The following is an 11236-nucleotide window of genomic DNA, read 5'->3' on the forward strand; positions in this document are numbered from 1 at the left end:
CTATGTGTAATATTTATCTTCAAGAATTTTCAGAATCCGGGCGTGTGGGCCTGGGGGTTAACTTTTATGTGGAGTTGAGAATTTATTTCTAATTGTTAAATTACAAGTCTTTGAGTATATTTTGATTGGTTCGCACGTTCTTTGTCTAGTTTCAGATTGCTTGGCATTGTTTGAGGTGTTGGAGAGGCGTTGGAGCTGATTATCGAATTCCGAAAAAGTCTCCTGTCCAACATGGTAACGGGAAATTTACCCCCGTATGTGCTATACTTGCTACATGCTACGTGGTATGGGAGCTACGCACGTATGAGGTGACGAGCATCCGTACGTATGCTAGTTTCTTGATTATGTCCGCATAGATTTAGACTCACCCCATGCTTTAATTGTACTACATGAGTTTTTCTTGCATGTTTAAATGGTTTAATTTGCGTTTTAGCCTGAGATTAAACTTATACAAATATTGAGCTTTGTTATTCTAGAAACTTGGCACGCTACTTGATTAGCCGCGGAAATTATACTTTTTCTTACGGTTTACTCACGCGTTGTACTTATTTATCCGAAAGTTTCTTGATTTCATAACTCTCACATATATTCGCAAGTTGGGCTGATAACCCGTCAAAAGTTTTACTATTCTTATGGGATCGGACGGAACGATTTAGTAGTACTGTTATGGGATCGGGCTGAACACCTCAGCAATATCATTATGGATCAGGTCGTTCGCCTCGGCAGTATTATGAGATGCATCTGCGGATCGGCCGTACGACCTCGGCAGTATCATGTAACAAACTCTCATGGGAGCAGGCCGTTTGCCTCAGCTGGATTATAAGATACATTTTATGGGATCAGGCCATTCACCTCGATAGTTCTATGAAAGACTATTCTTATAGGATCGGGCCCTTCGCCTCGGCATACTCGTGCGTAATATTTGATAGGGAGTCAACATACATATGAGTTTTCCTGACTTGATATTTGGAATTATATTTGATATTGGTTATCTTTGTTTCCTTCGAGGCGGATTATGGTATTTGATGATTTCATAATTATTCTTATGTTGAGATTCATGTTATTTATATTTATTTCTTTTGTTACTACTTGTTGACTGACGAGAGCAAAACACACACTTAAATCCTGCTCGGTAATCAAATGTAGTATAGTATAATATCATATCCACAGGGATTGGATTTAAACAGTATTCTCGTAGTTTCTAGCTTGGTTGTTCCAAGATGGTCAACAGTTGAGATTTATAAGATATCTAACTAAAATTAACTAAGAATCTAAAGCTATTGACTAATGACAATCAAAACAAGGAACAAGCAAAGAAGGTTATCAATGGGAGAATATAGGGTTTTGATAGGATAGGTGCACGATAATTGTTCGGGATCAATATCTAGATAATTCAATTTTAATATTCAAGTGAGTCTCTCGAATTCACTCAATTATTAGTTCAAACGTTCAGCAAAAACTCCTCTCTCGATTAAGTCTTAACCTCACAAGATGAACCAATTTAAGCACGTGAAGATGTGCAAGAATGCGTAATGGGTTGGTCTTTAGAAAAACCTCTTTCGATTATTCTCCTAACTAGGTTTAATCAATGATTCAACTAGCCTCTTTCGATTACTTAGAAAAATTTATGAATTCAACCAACAATATAATGCAAAAACATCACAAGTTATGCCTCTCTCGATTACATGAACTAGTGAATAAAGATGTAGCAACTAAATCATCCAAAACGTTTCAATACATAAAACTAGCGTTATAATCCACAAACAATCATCAAGACAGCAAATCCATCAAACCCTAATTGGAACTACTCCATAGTGGAGAAGTTGTTTATCACAAGAGTATTAGAAGAACAAGAAGACATTACAATTCCCAAAATCAACCAAACTTCCGCATTGAATGAATTGGATGAAGTATTTAGAGTCTCCGTTGTTTCCTTGCCTTCTTCTCTCCAAAAGTTGCTCCAATATACGAGATACCTTCTTTTGAGACGAGCTAGGCTTCATATAGGTCTAAAAGAGTCGCCTCCGAATTTACAAAAATAGGCTTGGGTAAAGTTCCCGGAAGCGGACGTGCGCGGTCGCGCACCTCTGGCAGTACACTGCATCACTTGTGCGCTCAAGTGCGCGCTGGGGGTCTCTCATGCGCGGTCGTGCACCTGGGTTTTCCTCCTACTCAACTCTTTTTCCTCCCACTAAGTGCACTATTCGTCCATTGATCCCCGAACATGATCCCGACTTAATTCCTTGTACTTTTACTTAGACTTCAAAGCTCCAAATAACTCGAATTAACTCCACAACATCTACATAACTCGGAATCTCTCTTACAAGGCATAAAACACACAATAAGTACAAAACACTACCAATTAAAGATCAAACACAAATAAAGTGCAGTGAATTATGATGCAATAAGCGACTAAAATACGAGATTATAGCCTATCATTAACACCCCACACTTAAACCATTGCTCGTCCTCAAGCAATCAAACTAGACTTCATATAGACACGACCTTTTTCAACAACTCTCATAACTTATCGTACCAAGAATATTTAAAACAAATTAAGCACAATACCGTAATATCCTCGCCTCAAAATTTGACTCAAAAGCACCACACATTTTTCACAACCCGCTTACTTACTCTAACATAGAGGTCAACGACATTACCTTTCCTTCATGAATCAAGTGCCCTCACACAACAATAGAGATTAGTTTCACACACAATGAAATTTAAGAACAATAAGGAACTCAAGATAGAAAGAATTCACTCACTCTCAGAAGTAACATTCATATGCCACAAAAGATGTACCATAGGCTTGCCCGTAGTGTACTACTCTACGAATTGAGCTCATTCATTCAAGGATCAAGTAGGACTTTAATTAGTTGTAATGTAGGTTGTGGGATTGGTAGGATACATTTGGATATAAAAGTGACTACAGCTTCCTAAGCACTTTAATACATACAATTAACCTTTCAAAATCCCACACTTATGTCCAACCATAACTCCACTTTCACATCAATATACATTAACTCCCTACTTATTTAAGCATAATTACATCAAGTTACCACTATCAAGAAAAATTTTGCACAACAATACAACTATTTTTTTTTCTTTTTCAATTCAAGTGGCACTTACTTTTTCAAAACAGTATACCTTTCTCCTTAGTTCAATAGTTCCACTCAAAAGCCAAACCAACCACCCCACACTTCAACTTCTACAAAGTTCATAACAAATTCAAGTGCTCACGAGAGGTAAAAGGTTCGAATAGATGGTCAATTCAAACAAATGGGCAAATCTTGTAATGTGGTTGCCAAAAAAACAAGATTATAGGCTCAAAAGGGGTAACTACGACACATAACAATTAGGTGGGTAATAACATATATCTGGCTCAACAAAGAAATGTCTATATCACTTCCAAGACTGAATAAAACTACTATTTCGCTTTCCAAACACACGGGGCAAGTTCTAGATATCAAATGCAATGCACAAAATACACAAAACCTCACACACACATGGCATATAACTCACTCAGGATTGAATTATCAAGACACTCTAGTCAAAGCAGATCATCCAATTTAAGGTACTAATACAAGAGTCAAAAACTGAGCCTAAGCATTCACAACTAAAGCACTTACTATTCTCAGGGCATAATAAAGTCAAGAGATATTGCTTTCATTTAAAATCATAGCACAAGGTTTCCTACTCCTAAAAAAAATAAAAACTACTACTAACTACACCCGGTTCAAAAAAACCCTTAGAAAGGAACCGCGACACAAAGAAAAATCAAGGGGGACTTGTTACACTACCTAACAAAAGATTTTTTTTGTCTTTTTCCTTTCGACTTTAATCCCTCAAGAAACCTGTCGATGATATCCATCGTCGAAAAAATCAAAAATTTTAAAAAATTTCAATTTTTTCTATTTCCAACTACTACAAATAACAATATACATACATACATATAAATATCTCCCACCACACACTTTAAGTTATCGCATGTCCCCATGACACACAATTAAAAAGCATAAGGTAAAGGAAACTTCCCTAAACATTTAGTCGGGGTATGAGTCAAAATCGGGCTCCATTCCTCGTGCCTGAACTAATGCACACATCCATGCAGATAGCTTCTTCTCAGGCTTTTTGGGGTACACCCCACACCTATCTTTCTTGCTCACTGCAGCCTTCTCTTTTGAGCCCTTCACTTTCCACTCAACACTTGCAGCTGGTTTCCATTTTCTATATCCATCTTGAAAATCATAGTCTCCTCACCCACTCTAAGCATGAGTTTTCTCTCATATATATCTAATATCGCTCTGCCTGTCGCTAAGAATGGTCTTCCTAGTATGAGGGGGACCTCCTTATTTTCCTTCATATTCACCACTATAAAATCAACAGGAAATACGAACTTATCCACCCGAACTAATACATCTTTCACTATCCTCTCGGGTATTAAAGTCATTTGGTAGGCTAGCTGCAACGATATTAGTGCAGACCTAATCTCTCCAATCTCATTCTCAAGTTTCCTGTAAATAGATAGAGGGATTAAATTAATTGAGGCACCAGAATCACATAAAGACTTATCAAAATTAATAGTTCCTAAAGAGCAAGGTATAGTAAAACTCCCTAGATCTCCACACTTTTGTGGGAGTTTATTTTGCAATATCGCACTGTAATGCTCTGTGAGCTTGACCACTGAGGTCTCTTCTACTTTCCTCTTCTTCGCAAGGATCTCTTTCAAAAATTTAGCATAAGAAGGCATTTGTGAGAGCACTTCTGTGAATGGTAAGTTTACATAAACCTGTTTCAGCACATCCAGAAATCTCTCAAACTGCTTGTCCAGCTTTTCTCTACATAGATTTTGAGGGAAAGGTAGCACAGGCATATGCTTGCTCTCCTCATGTTCCTCCTTTCTCGAGTTTTCTTCTTTCTTATTTTTCTCAGCTTTCATTGGGACTTTCTTCTTCTTGTCGTCATCACTTTTCAGCTTCTCCCCACTTTCCTTTTCAAGTTTCATATCTTTTTGGATCGAGGTGGGGTTTTTCAACACTTGCTCACTTATCAAGGTTACAACATTCACTGTTTCTTTGGAATTTCTTTCGGTATCAGCAGGGAGAGTTTCGGGAACCCTCTCAGCTAATATTGTTGCAATCTGTCCCACTTGCCTCTCTAAATTTCGAATTGCTGCCCCTTGAACTTCAAATCTTTCATCAGTTTTCACAATGAAGGCCTTCATGAAATCTTCTATACTAGGCTGATTGGGTTGTTGAGGATGAAACTGCTACCTTGACTGATTCATAAAACCAGGAGCTCCTTGTCCCTGAAATCTGGGATTGTTTGTTGTCATGCATTAGCAGTACCCCCAGGTGAACTCCATGAAAAATTGGGGTGCTTTTGACCCATTGCATTAAAATTATAATTTTCCACAACATTCACTTCCTCAGTTGAGGCTTGACACTCATGAGTAGGGTATCCTCTTCCACATATATCACAGGCTGCATAAGGCTCACTTTGTATCGTGGCTAAGGTCAGCTTCCGTATTTCTTTAGCCATAGCATCAAGTTGTGCCTGCACAGATGTATTAGTATAAACCTGGTGAACACCAGTTGATCTTCTTCTTTCAGCACTCTTAGAGGGCTACTGATTAACATCTTCAGATAACTCATCAAGCATTGTAACCGTCTTCTCTGGAGTCTTCTTCTTCAAAGGGCCTACAGCTGTATTGCTCAATATTCTACGCGAGGCCGGTGTCAATCCATCCCAAAAGTCTTGGAGTTGCATCCAAAGCTCAATTCCACTATGTTGACACTTTCTAACAATCTCCTTAAACCTCTCCCATGCTTCAAAAACAGTTTCAGTTTCTTTCTGGCAGAACTTATGGATTTCTCTTCTAAACTTGCCCGTTTTAGCTGAAGAGAAATATTTATCAAGGAATTTTCTGGTCATCTCCTCCCATGTTCTAATCGATCCCGTGGGAAATCTTCGAAGCCACTGTTTTGCATTATCTTTAAGTGAAAAGGGGAATGTCCTTAAGTACACTGCATCTTGTGACACCCCATTATATTGAAAGGTATTCATAATCTTCTCGAAGTCCATTAGATGTGTGTTTGGATCTTCGTTCATCTTTCCTCTAAAAATATAGCAATTTTGAATAGTTTGAAGCAACCCTTGCTTCAACTCGAAGTTGTTAGCTGCAATTGGAGGTGGTCTAATACTTGATAAGCCTTGATTGTAGACCGGTCTAGCACAATCACCCAGTGTTCTCCCAGGCATGGGAGCTATATTTTCGAACTGGTCTATAGCCAAGGGTTGAATTTGAGCAATTCTTCGATTCCTCTCTTCTTCATAGATAATTTGTGAATCTCTAATAGATGCTTCCTCAGCATCTTGTGCAACTTTTTCTCGTTGTTGGGCTGCCTTACTTGCAGCCAAATCGACATCATCATCACCCTTTCCAGTCATAGTTTCTTTGGTTAAGGATTATCCAAACTTTTCCAACATCTCGGTGAGATCGCTTTCCTTCCTCAGCTGTAGCAGTTATTTTTCTATCTCGGGCTCGTATGGTAGCACTTCTTTCGTAGAAGCTCAAGTCATGCACCAATCTAAACCTGTAACCTGCACACAGTTAAAGAACACCAAACGTAAAAAGATAAAATAGAAATAAAATGAAAAACAATTCCTGAATTAGCACTACAAACTATTTTAAACACTGTTGATTGCCAATCCCCGGCAGCGGCACAAAAATTTGACGAGCGCAAAACACACACTTAAATTTTGCTTGCTAATCAAATATAGTATAGTATAATATCGTATCCACAGGGATTGGATTTAAACAATATTCTCGTAGTTTCTAGCTTGGTTGCTATCCAAGATGATCAACAGTTGAGATTTATAAGATGTATAAATAAAATTCACTAAGAATCTAAAGCTATTGACTATTGACAACCGAAACAAGGAACAAGCAAAGAAGGTTATCAATGGGAGAAGATAGAGTTTTCATAAGATAGGTGCAAGATAATTGTCCGGGATCTATCTATAGATAATTCACTTCTAATGTTCAAGTGAGTCTCTCAAATTCACTCAATTATTAGTTCAAACGATCAACAAAGTCTCCTCTCTCGATTAAGTCTTAACCTCACAAGATGAACCAATTTAAGCACGTGAAGATGTGCAAGAATGCGTAATGGGCTGGTCTTTAGAAAAACCTCTTTTGATTATTCTCCTAACTTAGTTTAATCAATGATTTAACTAGCCTCTTTCGATTATTTAGAAGAATATATGAATTCAACCAACAATGTAATGCAAAAACATCACAAGTTATACCTCTCTCGATTACATGAACTCGTGAATAAAGATGTAGCAATTAAATCATCCAAAATGCTTCAATACATAAAACTAGCGTTATAATCCACAAACAATCATCAAGACAGCAAATCTATCAAACCCTAATTGGAACTACTCCATAGTGGAGAAGTTGTTTATCACAAGAGTATTAGAAGAACAAGAAGACATTACAATTCCCAAAATCAACCAAACTTCCGTATTGAATGAATTGGATGAAGTATTTAGAGTCTCCATTGTTTCATTGCCTTCTTCTCTCCAAACGTTGCTCCAAAATTTGAGATACATTCTTTTGAGACGAGCTAAGCTTCATATAGGTCAAAAAGAGTTGCCTCCAAATTTACAAAAATAGGCCTGGGTAAAGTTCCCGGAAGCAGACGTGCGCGATCGCACACTTGGAGGTGTGACCGCAAACATGGTCGTGCACTTCTGGTAGTACACTGCATCCCTTGCGCGCTCAAGTGCGCACTAGGAGTCTCTCTTGCGCAGTCGCGCACCTGGGTTTTCCTCCTGCTCAACTCTTATTCCTCCTACTAAGTGCAATATTCGTCCATTGATCCCCGAACACGATCCCGGCTTAATCCCTTGGGCTTTTACTCAGACTTCAAAGCTCCAAATAGCTCGAATTAGCTCCACAACATCTACATAACTCGGAATTACTCCTATAGGGCAAAAAACACACAATAAGTGAAAAACACTACCTGTCTACTTTTATGTACATTGTAATTAGCTCCACAATAAGCAACTAAAACATGATATTATAGCCTACCATCATTGAGTTTCATACCTGTCTACTTTTATGTACATTGTTATTGGACCACTAGTAAGTGTCGATGTCGACCTCTCATCATTACTTCTTCGAGATTAGACTAGGTACTTACTGGGTATGCATTGAGTTACTTGCTTATACTATACTTATGCACTAATTATGCAGGTACTGAGACAGGTAAACTTGGTGGACATCTAGGCACATAGGCGCAGATGCCGAGGAGACTTTGTGGTGAGCTGCATTCCATGTTACAATCCTTTGCACACGGAGTCCCCGTCCTATTTATTTACTATATTCTGTCTAATTTTTATTCCAGAAAATTTTTGCAGTAGTATTGTATATATTCTACTAGTAAATGCTCATGCACTTATTGTAAGGCCCCGTAATATTTTACCAAGAATTCAAAGTTTTTGTGGTTTCAAAGTTGGCTAATGTGTTAGAAGGGTATAGAAACTTTTCACGGCGAGCTCACCGCGGTACAGACTTTTTGGGTTGTGCAAAGCATTATGGAATTGGTGATTTTTTTTTTGCAGAACATGGCGTTTCTGAGGTCCATTATGCGGCCGCAAAACTGCTCCACGGTCTGCAGATCCGCCGTAGAGTGGAACAGGAGAAGCTCAATCTTGAGAGCTATTTCGCAGCCAATTATACGACCGCATTTCATTCTGTGGTCCATTGTGTGTCTGCATAACTGATATGCGGATCACAGATCGACCACAGACTTGAACATGCTAGCCCAGTTTTGGAGGTCAATTTCGCGGTCCCTTTCGTGGACCGCAGACCTAATCTGCGGTGCATTCTACGATCGCATAGTTGATTTTGGAGGGTCCATTTTGGGTTTTTGTAACCCTACCCCATTTTTATAAAAAGACCTTGAGGGTTATTTTAGAAGGTTCCAGCGGATGTTTTAGAGAAAGGGGAGTACTTTAGAGAGAGAGAGAGAGAGAGAGAGAAAGATTCCCCAAGTTCGTTGCTCATCAATTCTTGCCTAACTTTGAAGATTCAAAGAATCCAATCACCAGACCATCAGTTATCTGGGTAAGTCTTTGTCCTAAGCCTTCATGCAAATTGTTATGGGGTTTAAATAAGCTGTGGAGTAGTAGAATGGGCCATGTATGTGCCAATAGGATATGGTATATGGGGTTGTTGAGCTATTGCAAGTAGATTCTTGTTGAAATTGGTTGAGGGAGGAAGGGAGTACCATTGTAGAGCCTTTTAATCAATTTTTCATAGTAGGTGTTTGACGAAATTCTCAAGAGCCTTGTACCATGAGAATCCTTCCTAATTGTGGTTCAATTTTGTCATATCTTTAATAGATTGAAGTCGCTAGAAGCTTCAGAATGTTGTAGTAATCTAAGGAAAGCTCAAGAGAGGTATGTTGTCTAAACTCTTTCCGTAAAATTGAATTCCTCAAAATTCTCGTAAACTTCGATTATGGGTTGATCAAGTTCCTTTTTCTATCATTACTATCTTCTTCTATGGTTGGCTGGTCCAAATGCTTATAGTTTGATTCATATTTCGATTGTATAATGCTATGCTCATATTTATGCTTATCCCCAATTTGTTTTGAATTCTTACATGCCTATGAGCTGAAGATATGATTTTTCTCAATGTTTCAAATATCCTTAAATGTTTTAAGATGATCCTTGGAAGGTAATGAAAGAATGAAAGTATAAATTGTAAAATGCGGCTGTCGTTCCAAGAATGATGATTTACATATGAGGCCCAGAGTACCACTAAAATTAAAGAAAGTATGAAAGGCTATAAAAAGTATATGATCCTTTTAATGATAAATGTTGTTGAGAGTATCGTTAAGTCACCGAGGAAGGCTGGGTCATAAATACCTAAGCCTGAAATTACACATGCCGGTGTAGGAATTGATTGAGGGATAAATTTTCATTATATTATATTGAGATTATTTCCCTTAATTGGGATGAGTTAAGTTGAAAGCAAGCAAAGACCATTTCGACCCACACGACATTGTGGTGAGACGGCTTAGCCGATCGGTCAGAGATCGGAAGCCATGCGGTGCACATGGTGGTGTTGTGTACTATGTCAAGCCTCATACTTTTGGGTGAGACAGCTTAGCCAATAGGGCAGAGATCTGACTCCATGCTATAAGCATGGTGGTGTATCGATGCTGAAGATCTCCCAGACTAAAACATTGATTTTATTTAAAGTTTTACCCCTATTGGCTTGGTATTATATTATTATTTGATTTTCTAATTGATTTCATGTTTCTCCTTTGTATTGCTACTCTATTCATTGAAAGGGTTTTTAGCTTTACATACTAGTACTATTTCATATGTACTAACGTCCCTTTTGTCGGGGACACTGCATCTTTAATGGATGCAGGTGGTTCCACAGCAGGCATCATCGATTATTGATAGCGGTACACCCTCTCCTCAACTGACTTTGTGAGCCCCACTTCCTATCGGGGTCTTGTGTCTTTTGCTCCTGCTATATTATACTTTGAGTTATACCCTGGCCTTATCACCGACATTTTCACACTACTCCCCTGTTCTATTTAGAGGCTCCATAAACACAGTGTGAGTTGTTTTTTATTTAGAAAAGTCAAACCGGAAATGTTGTACTTGTAACACATGTTTCCACTTCTAAACTACGAATGTGTAATATATTTTGGGAATTATAAATGGAGTTTCTAAAAGAAACGGAATTGGTGTTATACATGCTATTCTTTCGTTGTCAATCTTATGATATTCATCTTCGCATTATTCATGGGTAAGGTCAGGTTGAAAGCATCAAATAGGCTTGCTTGACTAGGGTATCTCCGTTGAGCACCAATTGCAATCCCCAAGGTCGAACTGTGGCGCTTGTTGTAAGGCCCCGTAAATTCGTCAAGGAATTTGAGGTTTTGTGGTGCCGAGGTAGACTTACGTGTTTGAAGATTTGTAGAAATTTTTCGCGGCGAGCTTGCTCGTCGCGGTACGGACTGTTTTTTGGGTTGAAGAATGCACAGAGGAGTTGATGGAAATTTTTGGCTGAAGAAGGCGGTTCTGCGGTCAGTTTCGCGACCGCAGAACCATTTTGCAGGCCGCATAATCATCGCAGAGTTGAGTAGAGAATTTGTTAAATTTTGAAGGTTATTCTGCGGTCCATTATGCGATCGCATAGTTG

At 38.5% G+C, this 11236-nt stretch overlaps 1 non-coding gene across 1 annotated transcript; it reads left to right on the plus strand.

Annotated features, from left to right (window-relative positions):
• Nucleotides 1–5779: 5779 nt before the first annotated feature.
• LOC142180547 (small nucleolar RNA R71) lies at nucleotides 5780–5886 on the plus strand. The gene has a single exon (XR_012709165.1). It is a non-coding gene; the product is annotated as a small nucleolar RNA R71 (small nucleolar RNA).
• The last annotated feature ends 5350 nt before the right edge of the window (nucleotides 5887–11236 follow it).

Source organism: Nicotiana tabacum, chromosome 4 (assembly GCF_000715075.1).
Source record: "Nicotiana tabacum cultivar K326 chromosome 4, ASM71507v2, whole genome shotgun sequence".
Classification (NCBI taxonomy): Eukaryota; Viridiplantae; Streptophyta; class Magnoliopsida; order Solanales; family Solanaceae; genus Nicotiana; species Nicotiana tabacum.